Source organism: Pinus tabuliformis, chromosome 8 (assembly GCF_031772625.1).
Source record: "Pinus tabuliformis cultivar Carrire ecotype Pingquan chromosome 8, CPIR1, whole genome shotgun sequence".
NCBI classification, from domain to species: Eukaryota; Viridiplantae; Streptophyta; class Pinopsida; order Pinales; family Pinaceae; genus Pinus; species Pinus tabuliformis.
Genome location: NC_142294.1, coordinates 232,199,732 through 232,213,524, shown reverse-complemented (window position 1 = coordinate 232,213,524; position 13,793 = coordinate 232,199,732). Strand labels below are relative to the sequence as shown.

At 41.0% G+C, this 13,793-nt stretch overlaps 1 pseudogene; it reads left to right on the top strand.

Moving 5' to 3' along the window:
- The window catches only part of LOC149234974 (actin-1-like), a 55,431-nt pseudogene extending 45,899 nt beyond the window's left edge, over nt 1–9,532 (top strand).
- Nucleotides 9,533–13,793: the final 4,261 nt, after the last annotated feature.

Sequence of the window (13,793 nt, the reverse complement as noted above, 5' to 3'; positions counted from 1 at the left end):
CTTGCTAATCCTTGATATATGGCACATACCTTAATAGTTCCATGAACTTAGTGACATATTTATGATTTGGCATTTGTCCCATCTTGAGTTCATAGAACTCTTTTTCTTTGGCATCATAGTAGCATTCAAACAAATATTTATTTCTAAAAAGCTCTTCAAATTCTTTCCACATCAATTATCCCTCAGTAATGCCTCTAACATTTTTCAAATCTTCCTACCATATGTTTTCTTTTCCTTTCAAGTTGTAGGTGGTAATCTTGGCTTTCATATCTTCAGAATAATCATGAATTCTAAAAATTTCTTCATGCCAAGCAACCAAGCTTCTGCCTCTTATGATTTCTTCATATCCCTATTAAATGTGGGGGATTGTATTTCTTGAATTCCTTAGGCATGTAATCATTTTCATTTCTTTCCCAATGATGATGATGGTGATGGTGAGAGTGATGGTGGCACCTTTTGGTAGTAGAGCAATATGGTATGCTAGAGTAATGAACACAAGTGTTGGTTCTTTCTCTTGGTGTTATCAATGATGTATTTCCGTATACAATATTCTCACTTTCCTGCCTATGCCTCTTCCTGGACCTACTACCATCTGCTCCATTTGTTTTCTCTTCTGAATCCTGAGGCTTCCTTTTGTCTCTATGACTATCCCTCACCTCATATTGCCTCCACCTTAGAAAATCCGAGAGACTTTGTAGGATGACTACATTTATCTTGGCTTGTCTCTATTGAGCTCTTAATAGCCTTTCATTATCTGCCTTGAAGCTTCTAACTTCATCCCTTATGATTCTCAAAGTATCCAACCAATCTAAAGAGTGATCAAATCCCCCTTGGTTAACTTACTTGTCTTCTTCACTGGCCCCAACCTCTCCACTTCTATGTTGTGATTGATAAAAAATATATTGCATGATTATGTTCCCAATTATGTGTTTTTTCTCTACCTTACGATGTTTGTGATATGTTGTCAATCATACACACTGTTAGATACTTCATTTGATAATAAATCAACACAATCATAACCATGAACCTTGCATTCATGGAGCTATCATGGTTATCTTTGATGTGACCAAAAAACAATGTTAGTATGCTCATGATACTCAATATTTCATATGAATAAGTCATATATCAAGAAATACCAACTATTAGAGCATAATTAATAAACGAACAACAAAATTATGCCCATGGTCCTGCTCTCACAAAGCCACAAAACAATCCACATTAGCACACATTTATCAACAACTCACTAACTAAAATATATAGTCCTATAGAATTCAATAATGTTTTAAATATTAATCCCGGCTATTAATTCGTTCATGATAGTGAAATATATAATTTATTTGGCCTTCTACTACTTCGAATAGATCACAGAGTCATTGTATCAATTAGGTTTGCAGTTAATTGTTTTAGACTGGCTTTTAACACTTAAACAATTGTTTAGTTAGTTTTGTAAAAAACAATGTAAAATCCTCTAGGGGTATTTTCTTCCTCACTTGCTCATCATAGAGCCCATCCATTCCAATTGTTGAACTTGGATGCTTTGATACCACTTGTAACAATCACCCTCGACTTACCCCATGGTGATGGTGTTACTACTAATCTGACTCATCTGGTGTTGTTAGAAGAATGGGATAGTACTTTTTTTTGTATTTTATCTTTTATTCCTCCAAGGGTTTTGATTGTTAAATGAAGGTCACCAACCTTGTTCGAGATCCCAAGACTAGAGTCACTAACCTTGCCATATATACAGATATATGTATATTCCCTTAAGAAGAGCATGATTAGAGAAGGATTGGATTGCATGCTTAGTTCAAGCTTTGCCTCCATAGACCTGATATGCTCAGAGTCCCTCCCCCACTAAATCAGTATGTCAATGAATTTAAGTGTGTTAGTTAAAGCACGAAGGTTGTGATGTCCTTACTAGTTGTTGGGTTGCGTTATATTCTTTCCAGGACTAGAGGGGGGGCGGAGCCCCCACTTCGTTGCACCGTTTGCGCAACGGGGGGGTCACAGGGGGTTTGAGGGGGGCGAGTAGCCCCCCTCTACAGGTTTCGAGGCAGTGCCTCGGGGGAATTTTTTTTTTGGACCCTATATTATGTTGGACAGACCTACCTATGGTTTTGTGCATGGTTTTCGCACATGGTTTTGGATGCGATGGTTTTTGGTCCATGGTATTGGATGCTTCAGCGTGTATATATATGTATTGTAACATTGAAGGGAACATAATGAAAAATCAATCTGGTAGTCCCGATTTTGGGATCTAGGGGAAAATCTTTGTGTATATGTGTTTGATGTGTTATGCTCTCGCATTATTTATTTTCTGTGTTTTAGAATTCGTATGCACGTAATTTTTGTAAGGGGTTAAAGCCTACATTTGGTATTGGAGCTATTTTGGATTCAAGGGGACGCCTTTGTTGCTGAGGGGTTTCACTCGGGCCTGTGGTATACCCCGTTCAGTGGGAGATCTGTAGGATCGATTCTGGTGGTGAAAGAAGAAGGCGAGCAGTGGAAAGATAGAGATCGAGAAATTTAATGGTCAGAGTTTTGAGTTGTGGAAACTCAAGATGGAGGATCTGTTGGTGGATAAAGATCAGTGGATCATGGTAGATCCAGGTACTAAACCAAGGGGAGTATCTGATGAAGAATGGAAGAAGTTGGATCGAAAGGCAAAGAGCACAATACGATTGTGTGTCTCAAATTCAGTATTGCTGAATGTATTAGGGGAAGCTATGATGAAGGCTTTGTGGGACAAGTTAGGGACTTTGTACCAATCTATGTCTCTTGTGAATAAATTGTTCCTACGGAAAATGCTGTATAACTTGAGGATGAAAGATGGAGACTTAGTGACAGAGAATGTGAATGCATTTAATACTATGGTAAGTCAGTTATTATCTATTGATATTAAATTTCAGATGAAGATAAGTGCATTAGTTTGTTGTGTTCTCTACCAGATTCGTGGGATAGTCTGGTTATTGCAATAGATAACAGTGCAACTGCCTTGCAGTTTGATGAAATAGTCTCATCCTTGCTGATGGAGGAGATGAGATGGAAAAGTATGGAGAGCCTGAATGGTGATGCCTTGTCTGTATGAGGATAGTCCCAGAACAGAAACAGAAATAAGTCATCGAGTGGGAGATCTAAATCTAGAGGAAAACCTATAAAGGTGGTGTGTTGGAAATGCAGAAAGGAAGGGCACTACAAAAGGGAGTGTAAATCTAAAGCTCCTGGTAAAGGAAAGGGATCAGATGATGCTCCTTTTGCAGAGGTGAAAACCACCTCAGATGAAGGTGGGGATGTGTACTTGGCTTCTTCAAGTACACATGTAGATCATGAGGCATGGTTGATTGACTCAGGTGCATCCTTTCACTTCACTCCGCATAGAGAGTGGTTCTGCGAGTATGATAAATATGATGGTGGTGATGTCTTCTTGGGGGATGACAGGAAGGCTAGAATCGTTGGTCGCAAAAAAGTCAAGTTGAAGTTGCAAGGTGGAAGGATTAGAACACTTTTGGGTGTTCTGCATATTCCCGCATTAGCAAGAAATCTGATTTCTATAAGCAAGTTGGATGATGCAAGTGTAAAAATAGTGTTCGAGAAGGATACCTGCAAGATGGTTCGGGGAGCACTGGTATTGACGTGTAGAGTTCGGATTGGAACTCTGTATAAGTTGCAAGGTAACACTGTTATTGATGGGTGCAATAGTTCTATGGTTCCTGAAAGTGGAGCAGAAAATCTAGTGGTCTTTGGAGAAATGACCATGTTGTGGCATCAAAGGCTTGGACATATTAGAGAGAAGGGCCTTCGAATACTTCATGGTAAAGGTATGGTAGAAGGTATGACTAATAGCTCTCTAGATTTTGATTTATATGAAAAATGTGTATATGAGAAGCAGAATCGGGTGACTTTCCCCTCTGGTGGTAAGAGAGCGAAACAAATATTAGAGCTTGTGCATAGTGATGTGTTTGGACCTGTGAAGGTTTCATCACTGGGTAAGTCTGTGTACTATGTATCATTTATAGATGACTTCTCAAGGACTACATGGATATATTTTCTCAGGAAGAAATATGAAGTTTTTGACAAGTTTAAAGAATTTAAGGCTTTGGTGAAAAATCGGACAGAGAAGAAGATAAAGGTGCTAAGGACAGATAATGGTGGAGAGTTTTGCAGCAAGGAATTTGAAGAATTCTATAAGAAGTGTGGTATAGCATGATAGAGGACTACTCCATGCACACCTGAGAATAATGGAGTTGTAGAAAGAATGAACAAGACATTGATGGAAAGGGCAAGAAGCATGCTCAGTGGTGTCGAGTTAGGACAGGAATTCTGGACAGAGGCCGTGGAGACATCATGTTACCTGGTCAATAGATCACCTTCATCAACGTTGGAGGATAAGACTCCACAAGAGGTATGGACTAGCAAGGAACCCTCTCTTTCACATCTGAGGGTATTTGGATGTGATGCATATGTACATGTTCCAAAGGAGAAAAGAACAAAGTTGGAAAATAAATCTGAAAAGTACATCTTTATTGGGTATAAGGATGGTTTAAAGGGTTATAAGATTTGGAACCCAGTAACAAGGAAGGTTGTGTATAGCCGAGATGTGATGTTTAGAGAGGTGAAAAATGTTCTTAAACATGAGGTCCCATCAAAGGAACCTGAGAAGATAGAGTTTGAGCTAAAGGAGGAAGAATCAGACTCTACAACAGAAGAGGAAACAGAAGGTGAAGAGCCACAAACTCCAGTTGTGAGAAGATTAGTTCGAGAAAGAAGGCAGCCAGAAAGGTATAGTTCATCTGCTTTCTATTCAAATTTTGCTTTATCTATTACTGATGATGAGGATGGCAAACTTTGGAAAGAGGCCATGGTTGATGAAATGGAATCTTTGCACAAAAGTGAGGCTTAGGATCTGGTGGAGTTGTTGGCTGGAAGGAAACCCATTGGCAGCAAATGGGTGTTCAAGAAGAAGACAAATGTAGAAGGAAAGGTGGAGAAATATAAAGCTTGGTTGGTAGCAAAAGGTTATTCCCAGGTGTCGGGAATTGATTTTGGTGATATTTTTTCTCCTGTTTCCAAGGTAGCTTCTATTAGATTACTTTTATCAATTGTTGCTTCTTTTGATTTTGAGGTAGAATAGATGGATGTGAAGACAAGATTTCTTCACGGGGATCTGGAAGAAGAGATCTACATGAAGCAACCTGAAGGTTTTGCGCTTAAGGGTAAGAAAGAACTGGTATGAAAGTTAAAGAAGTTTGTGTATGGGTTAAAACAGTCACCAAAGATGTGGTATCAGAAATTTGATACATTTATACGGGGACTTGGCTTCACCAGAAGCAAAGTAGATCACTATGTGTATTTTAAATTAATTGGTGACCGTGTTATTTATCTGGTCTTGTATGTGGAGGATATGTTGCTGGTTGGAAATGACAAAGAAATTATCCAGGATTTGAAGACCCAATTGTCCTCCAAATTCGACATGAAAGATTTTGGTGTTGTAAACTATATTTTGGGCATGGAAATTAAAGGAGATCGGGAAAAGAGGAAGCTCTGGTTAAAACAGAGGAAGTATGTTGAGAAAATACTATAGAGGTTTAATATGTAGGATAGTAAACCGGTGAAGGTTCCTATTCCTGTTGGTGTAAAGTTATCTGCTGAACAGTGTCCCAAGTCATCAGAAGAAGAAGAGAACATATCCCGTGTTCCATATGCAAGTGCAGTCGGTAGCCTGATGTATTCGATGGTTTGTACTAGAACAGACATTGCACATGCAGTGGGAGTATTGAGCAGGTTTATGTCGAAACCAAGAAAGGAGCATTGGACAACAATGAAGCAGGTTTTTTAGGTATTTGCATGGCACTAGTGATTATGGTTTGTGCTACCAAGGAAGACTAGGATTGGACAGAGTTTTGGATATCTGTGGCTTTGTTGATGAAGACTGGGCTGGAGATCTGGATCAAAGAAGATCTACAAGTGGGTATGTGTTTAACCTATTTGGAGGTGCAGTTAGTTGGATGAGTAAGAAACAATCTATAGTGGCAGTATCAACTACAGAGGCAGAATACATGGTAGCCACTCATGCAAGCAAGGAAGAAGTTTGGTTGCAGAGATTGTGTTCAAGTATTAGGTTAGTACAGGAGCTATAAGGATATACTATGACAGCCAAAGTGAAATTTTCTTGGAAAAGAACTCTGCTTATCATTCAAAGACAAAGGACATTGATGTTCATTATCACTTTCTGAGCGATATGATAGAAGACAAAAAGGTGTTGCTGGTAAAGGTGGACACTTTGACGAATATTGCAGATGCATTGACAAAATTTGCGAGCTCTGAGAAGTTCTCTTGGTGTAGAGGAACAATGGGTGTTGCAGGGTTGGATAAATGACTAAGCTCTCCTATGGCCCCCCGTGGAAAGAAAACAACAAGTGGGAGAATGTTGGGTCGTGGTATATTCTTTCCACGACTAGTAGAGGGCAGGCGAAGCCACCCCTTCATTGTGTCGATTGTGCAGTGAGGGGGTCACACGGGGGTAGCAGCCCCCCCTATCTAGGGGGTTTGGGGGGGGTGGGTACCTCCCCTCTATGGGGTCTTGGGCAGCACCCTAGTGGAATTTTTTTTGGACCCTATATTAGGATGGGCGGACCTACCTATGGTTTTGTGCATGGTTTTCACACATGGTTTTGGATGCGATGGTTTTCGGTCCATGGTATAGGATGCTTCCACATGTATATATATGTATTGTAACATTGAAAAGGAACATAATGAAAAATCAATATGGTAGTCCTGGTTTTGGGATCTAGGGGAAAATCTCTGTGTATATGTGTTTTATGTTTTATGCTCTTGCATTGTTTATTTGAATCTGTGTTTTAGAATTTGTATGCAGGTAATTTTTGTATGGGGTTAAAACCTACACCAGTGCTCACCTGCACCAACAGTGTAATATAATAACACTCAGTGCCTCCGAAACTTGTGTGTGTGTGTGTGTACATGCATCCTTGCATTCAAAGTGATCAGAGGAAATCACAGTCACAAGAACCATTCAACAGGGTTTCCCTCCCTTCAAATTATTACTGTAAATTATTCATGTTTTAAGCCATTCAATGCAACTTAAATTTAATAGTCGAAACATATATCAATTTCTTTAACCAGAGTTTCCTCTTTCTAGAATAGATTACGGTGGGATGTAAATAGAATGGTCATGGGAATTCTTTGGCTATTGTAGCCATCATTCAACTAGAAAAGAGAGATTAATTTATTAAAGTTGTAGGTATAAGAAGGAACACTTGTCTAATCTATTATGGGCATCTGAGTATGGGACACGGACTCTACCCTACCATAGATAGTTGCAGCCAAACCTCACTTGCAGTTATCACCCCCGAGCCAGATTCCAAAGACTGGGGGGCTTGCTCAAAAGATTGAAACACCGATTATCATCTAAAACAGGGACTCCAAAGGACCTTCATCTCCACCAACTAGCCACTCAACAATACAATAATATATAGGGAATCTAGAACCTATTGTAGTGGTTACAACCACCCTCCAAAATTTTTCCTTAGCTTCATTTTAGAGCCTCCCTACCAACCTTTCACAACACCTTGTCTTGCTTCGTCAAGTACACAAACTTCAATGATTTTCTTGCAGAAAGATAGCCTGTTTATCAAAGCTTGATGCATTCTCCTCACAGGTTATTCCTCCTGACTTGGTCTAGCTACAGGCTGAGAAACTCCCTCAAGAAATTGCACAATTCTAGAGGGCGACCATCCTTCCCTCTAGAAATTGTGGAATCTTGTCTGGCAACCTGCTGGGCTCCAGAATTACGCAATTCTGCCAGTCAGGCTTCATCAAGAAAATTGCGCAATTCTTCCCAGCAGGGATTCTCAGCCTAAGAATTACACAATCCTGGGCAGCAGTCAGCTGCTCTACCGAGAAATTGCACAAACCTCTTGGGCAGCTAGCCTAGCTCCCATCCAGAAATGTGCAGTTTCTCCCAGCAGTTGAGCAGCTTCTTGCATGTGCAGTTGGGTTGACCAGCTCCACCTGGGACCAGGGAAACTTGACTTGCATGCATGTCTTGCTTTTTCTCGAAATAGTAAATGGAAACACACAAAAAATCATTCCTTGAGTTAGCGAGCTATTTTTAGTAGCTATAGGTTACATGCAAAGTTCGTTTTAGAATCTTCCCTCCAAGTGTCATTTTTTCCTAGATTTCTGGCATGCGTGTCATGAGCCCAAAATTATTTATTTGACACATTAGAGCTCATTCTTTCACATCAATCTTAGAGCTCTGACATCCCACAACACATCCAGGACTCTTCAACACATCTAGCTCAGCTATTCACGGGTAAGTGGTCTCAACTTGTCTTTTTCAACATTTTTGTCACTTTTTGTGTTTTCTCTTGTGCGAGTGTTGTTTTCTTGATTTCTTTGAATGCTTGTTATCGTTTACATGCACACTGTCTTGTACTAGCACCATTTTAGTTTTCGTTGCTAGCTCACTAATGTCGCATGCATGAAATTGTTTTGCACGAATGGTCGCTGATTTGGCGACTCGCTTCATCCACATGCATGTTGTTTTGTTTTTTGAATCTTTCATTCAATGTTTGCATGCATGATTAATCACTTCTACTTTCACTTAGTATTTCCATACATTCGCTTTTGCATTTGCTTTCAGTTTCCCGTCAGTGGGTCTAGGTAGTCTTGGCCCAGACTTTGCCTCACCAAGACAATATTGCACAATCTGGGGAAGGAAGGCTTTGTCTTCCTCTCTAGAAATGTGCATTTCTACCCAGGAATTTTTCTCTAGGACTGCTTTGTGCATTTCTGAGGGACAGTGATTGCTAGCCCAGAAAAAATTGCGTAATGCAATCACTAAGTCTGCAATCATTGCTAGCTAGAATTGTGCATTACACAATTCCAGAAGTTAGCAGTCAGCCTGGATTGTGCATTGTGCAAATCCAATAGCCAGTCATCCTCCCCAGATATCCCAGACTATTTTTTGCGCAAGTCTGGTAGCCATTCTCCCAACCTCCTATAGGAAATATTGTGCAATCTTTGTCTATCAATCCCAGGTATGTGTTATGTCATTCACGAATTTGCTTTGGTTTCTGCTGATAGATTTTTTTCCATATATGTCACTTTGTCTCTAGATATTTTAGTTGTTCATCCACCTCTTAGCAATATAGGATCAATGGCCTCCAAGAGAGCATGAGCAAAGGACACTAACGAAAGTGAAGCTGGAGCAGCAGTTGAGCAAGTGTCCACACGTCCACCGATCTATGATGATACCAAGTTGTTTCTAGACAAGGACATCAAGCTGAAATGGCAAGAGGTCCATGAAGCATTTGTAGGCACCTTTAGGGAATATCTCGAAGATTGGTAGGTTTATGTGAACATTCACAAGTCCGGTTTGTACCAGATTGCATGCAAATACCTCGCGTTCCCATGTGTGGACATGATACACTGGATTGTCTTGCACAGTGATCCCGAGACGATGAATTTGAGCAGTGTCAGTGGGACAAAGATTGAAACCTTCTGGGCATAGGATTATGATGATATGTATCAGATTTCAGAGCCCATGACTATCATGGAGACTCCCTTCATCTTACCCAGTAGCAGTGCCAACTCTAGAGACATTTTGAAGAAATGGGTAAAGGAGTCGGCTACATTCAGGATGACACCCAACCAGATCTACAAGACGAAGATACTGTGGAAGGCATATCAATAGTTGATCATATTTTAATGTCGACTGTATGGCCAAGAAAGCACGGAAACCTTCCCACAGATTTGGGTGATCGCGCTGGACCAATGCGCTCATCAGCTGAAGGAACATGTAATGAAGGCTCGACAGTCACCCAAAGGTATGTAAGCAGAGGTCTACATGTCTGCCTACATCTTAGATGCAATCTATGCCCGATAGGAGTTCCTGGGCTTGGAGTGGGCATGGTCACCGACGGAGACTGCTGTGAACACTTATTGTAAGTTTTTGTCTGAATGTAGCTTCAGAGGAGTTATCACATGGTTGTCTGATCATTTTTTCACCCCAGTTTACAAGATGATATTTGAACAGGATCCACCTTGCATGTCGAAGGCATCAATGGAGGCATTGATAGACATTGTTGATTGGTATGCCTCATCGTCCGACACCTTCATACAGATGTTTAGCGCTGAGAAGTCTCTGCATGTTCTACCGATGTTAGCCTTAGACATACTCGTCATGCAGGAAGTAGCATATCACATCTTGGCAGGATTGACAGCTAGACTGCACCGAAATAAGAAGGCACCTTGGCCCACTCTTCCATTGAGGATTGGGTTATACGAGATCTGGAGTTTCAAGCAAGTGGATTTCGAAGTAGAAGAAATGAATAAGTATCCATTCGACCTCCGAAGTTACAATCCGTATGACCCACATTGTCTTGTGAAAGATCACTCCATGAGAGTCAGTTCAACTAGATGCACGGGGCATTTCATTGGGTGGAGGAGGACCCATGGAGATATTGCTACAGTTTCTCCAGACCCAATGAACAGGTCAGCTTCATTATGGTGTGGTTAGCGAATCAATGTGAAGCAGCGTCCCAGAGAGCACTAGCACCAGAAGCAATAGCAACAACAGAAGTAAGCATACCAGTGTGTGACAAGGGCAAGAGGAAGATTATTAATCGCATGGAGGAAGAGAAAATTTGCAAGATCCAAGCAGATCCACTTGTGGAGAAAGAAACTTTAGCTATAGAGGCAAAGAGGGAACAAAGCGACAAGAGAATCGTGAGAGAAGAGAAGAATAGAGGAAACAGAGAAGGACTTGCATGAGCTGAAGGAGCAACTCCAGAAGGAACAAAAGCTACACAAATAGGAGAGGGAAGCATAACAGAAACAGGTACATCAGGGGGTGCAACATGTGCAAACAAATGAAACAACGCTCGTATAGGTAGTGGACTTATCAAATCAGTTGGCATCTCGAAGACAGGGTGAACCATAGCAAGAGCAGGACTTCGCTAGTGAGATAGAGCAAGAACTTCAATAATTGGAACAGGACATCGACCTTATGCCTCATCACCAAGAGGTCAACTCACCTGCTTAGCTACATGTAGAAGATGAGAAATTCTCAAGTGACCAAGGAGGCACAAAGATCCTTGGTGATCAACCTAAAGGAGAGATGCAAAACAAGTCTCAACATAGATTTGTGAAGTCTCGCAGAGTGTCGACTTTTGATGATCATACATCTCCTGTGCAAGTTGAGGAACGAGTGATCATTCCTGACGTGCGCAAACATCTAGCAGCCTTGGCCGATGTTACCAAAGTGTATGCTTAAAGCCACTAGGTCAAGTGTTCATTTTTGATAGCTGAAAATGAACGAATGGCTAAGGAACTTCAGAAGGCCAAGCAAGGAGGAGAGTTGGTGACAACGTCTGCTTGAGCTGAACTAAAGAAGGCAAGATTAGAGGAAGTATTTTCACTTGACACGGTTATGCAAGTGTTGTACTCCAAGTTTGGTACCATGCATAAGGCAGTCGTCCATCTCAATGGATGGCAGCAGTGATGTGCTAGAAGAGCACATATCTTGGCAAAGTTGTATGTTGATGTTAACTACATGCAAACATGGATGATGAGATACAAGGGAGACCCACTTCACTTGCCTAGGATGATGATGGTCAGTGTCATCGAGCTAAAGGCATGCATCCAAAGTCAGATCAGGAACTATGAAGAGCTCCCATAGCTCATCACTAGTATACAGGCTTCCCATGCACGTGTACTCAAGAGTATGGATGTTGTGGTGCATGCACATGCGATCCCATCTATTGGGACTCTCACCCAAGCGAAGACAAAGGCACAGGTCTGACTAGATCTTGACTTGTACTTTGACGAATTGATGCGCATTGCCACCAGCCCAGACTTGCCCATCAGTGCAGACATCATGCACAAGTATGTTTTTGGTCCAGCCGCATTAAATACAATGATGCGCATGCTTTCAAATGAGTTGGACAGAGGAGCTCGAGCAGTGTACTCAGATGCTATGGATGCAAGAGTTAGGTTCCAAAAATATGTCACCTTAGAGCACATGAACACCATTGCGGACTACCGATCTTGGCATTAGTACGTTACTATTGATCATCGTGAGGATGTTGAGAATTTGAACTTCCATTGTTGTCTAAGTCATAGTGATGTCTAGCATGGCTTGCTCAAGCCAGTTTGTCTCACATGGGTGCATGTGCATTGTAATCTAATGTCTTGTCAAGTGTAAGTCAAGTGTTGAAAGTTGGATGTAATAGTCATAGAGTAGATGAAGAGTCATGAGGGTAGATGAACTATCACAAAGGGGAATGTCAAGGATCACCCCACCCTTTGCTATAAATAGTCCCTTATAGCTCATTGTAAATTATTTTGGTCAGCCAAGCTTCTGATAAGACTACCTTGGAGAGAGTTAGGATAGTATTGTAATGAGCCTTGGCTTTTCCACTGTGCAGAGCTAGTACATATCTTTGGAGGAGTAGGCGGTTGTGGCTTTAACATTCTGCTTTTGGAACTAGTGGTTGGACATGGATGTATTGTATGACTAGAACTTACACTTCTTAATATAACAAGAGCCAACACGTTTCATGCATATGTTTTACTGTACTCTATGCTATCTAGATTACTTTAAATGATATATGTATCTGTTTACTTACGCATGCATGTATAGAAATCTGTGTATGTATGTATGAGTCTTTCTGAAATGTGTTGTTGGTTTAACCATCACTTTGGATTGCTAGCTAACTTGGCTTCCATGTTGTGATGCATCTTTTCTTGTGTTTTCCCTTCTTAACTGCGTGCTATCACAGGTTTCCAAGGGGCGCACTCATCTACACCCCCATGTGTTAGAACCTCTCATGCACCTTCCTTGGCTCACTACAGCTGTCACACCATTGCCCTTGCTACCAACAGAGTTACCTTACTTTCCTCTATGCGAAATCACGGTCAAGGCATTATCGTACGACCTACTGCTAGGACTCCTATAAGATCCCCTATATGTTATGTAAGTACTACATTTATGTGTCCAACCTCTTGATGACTAGATTGATTTTTTCTTCGGCCAAGTGCTTCGTGGAGGTGGTAAAGGTTTGTTTGGGTAGTGGTTGAAAGTATATATGATGCCCATCCCAAACTTCTCTACCAATCCAGGCTAGGACGAGACTTCATATGGAAGGCTTCCTTTGATAGAACAAAATTTTGGGCGTGCATATGAAATGTGGCAGGGTTGACGCACTTAGGTCGCACCCAAGTTCTACCATGACTTACACCAAACTAGATATCCTACGATTCTTCATTAAGGAGTGATAATGGGATTCTTGGCTTGGCCTTGGTGATGTCTAGCATTTTCTGGTACCGTCCAACAAAAGAAGCTTCATTGATTTCCTTGCTGCTAGGGTCCCCAGATGTCTTCCATGGTAAGTATCTGAGAGCAAGGGTTTGATATTCTATAACCGACACCAACTCTCTGCCTTCTGGTGGGCACCACTTCCAAATTTCTAAGGAGATAATGATATATCCATAAATAAAATAGGTGGCCCTTTTGTAGACATCTTCATAATCTTCGAAGAGTTCATCTAATAGAAAACTACACAAATTTAACTATGTGCCTTGCACACAAGCTTCTGCGACTGAGATAGTTTCCAGGGTGCATTCACTTTTTGTGAAATGGTGCATGAGCTTCTCGACGATTATGTGGGACGAGAACTTGATGTTTTGTTTGTTAATTGGTTCAATAAGGGCTCCCTTGCCACCATGTTGAGTTTCATACTTGTTACAGTGGTTGTCATCATCCATCTTTT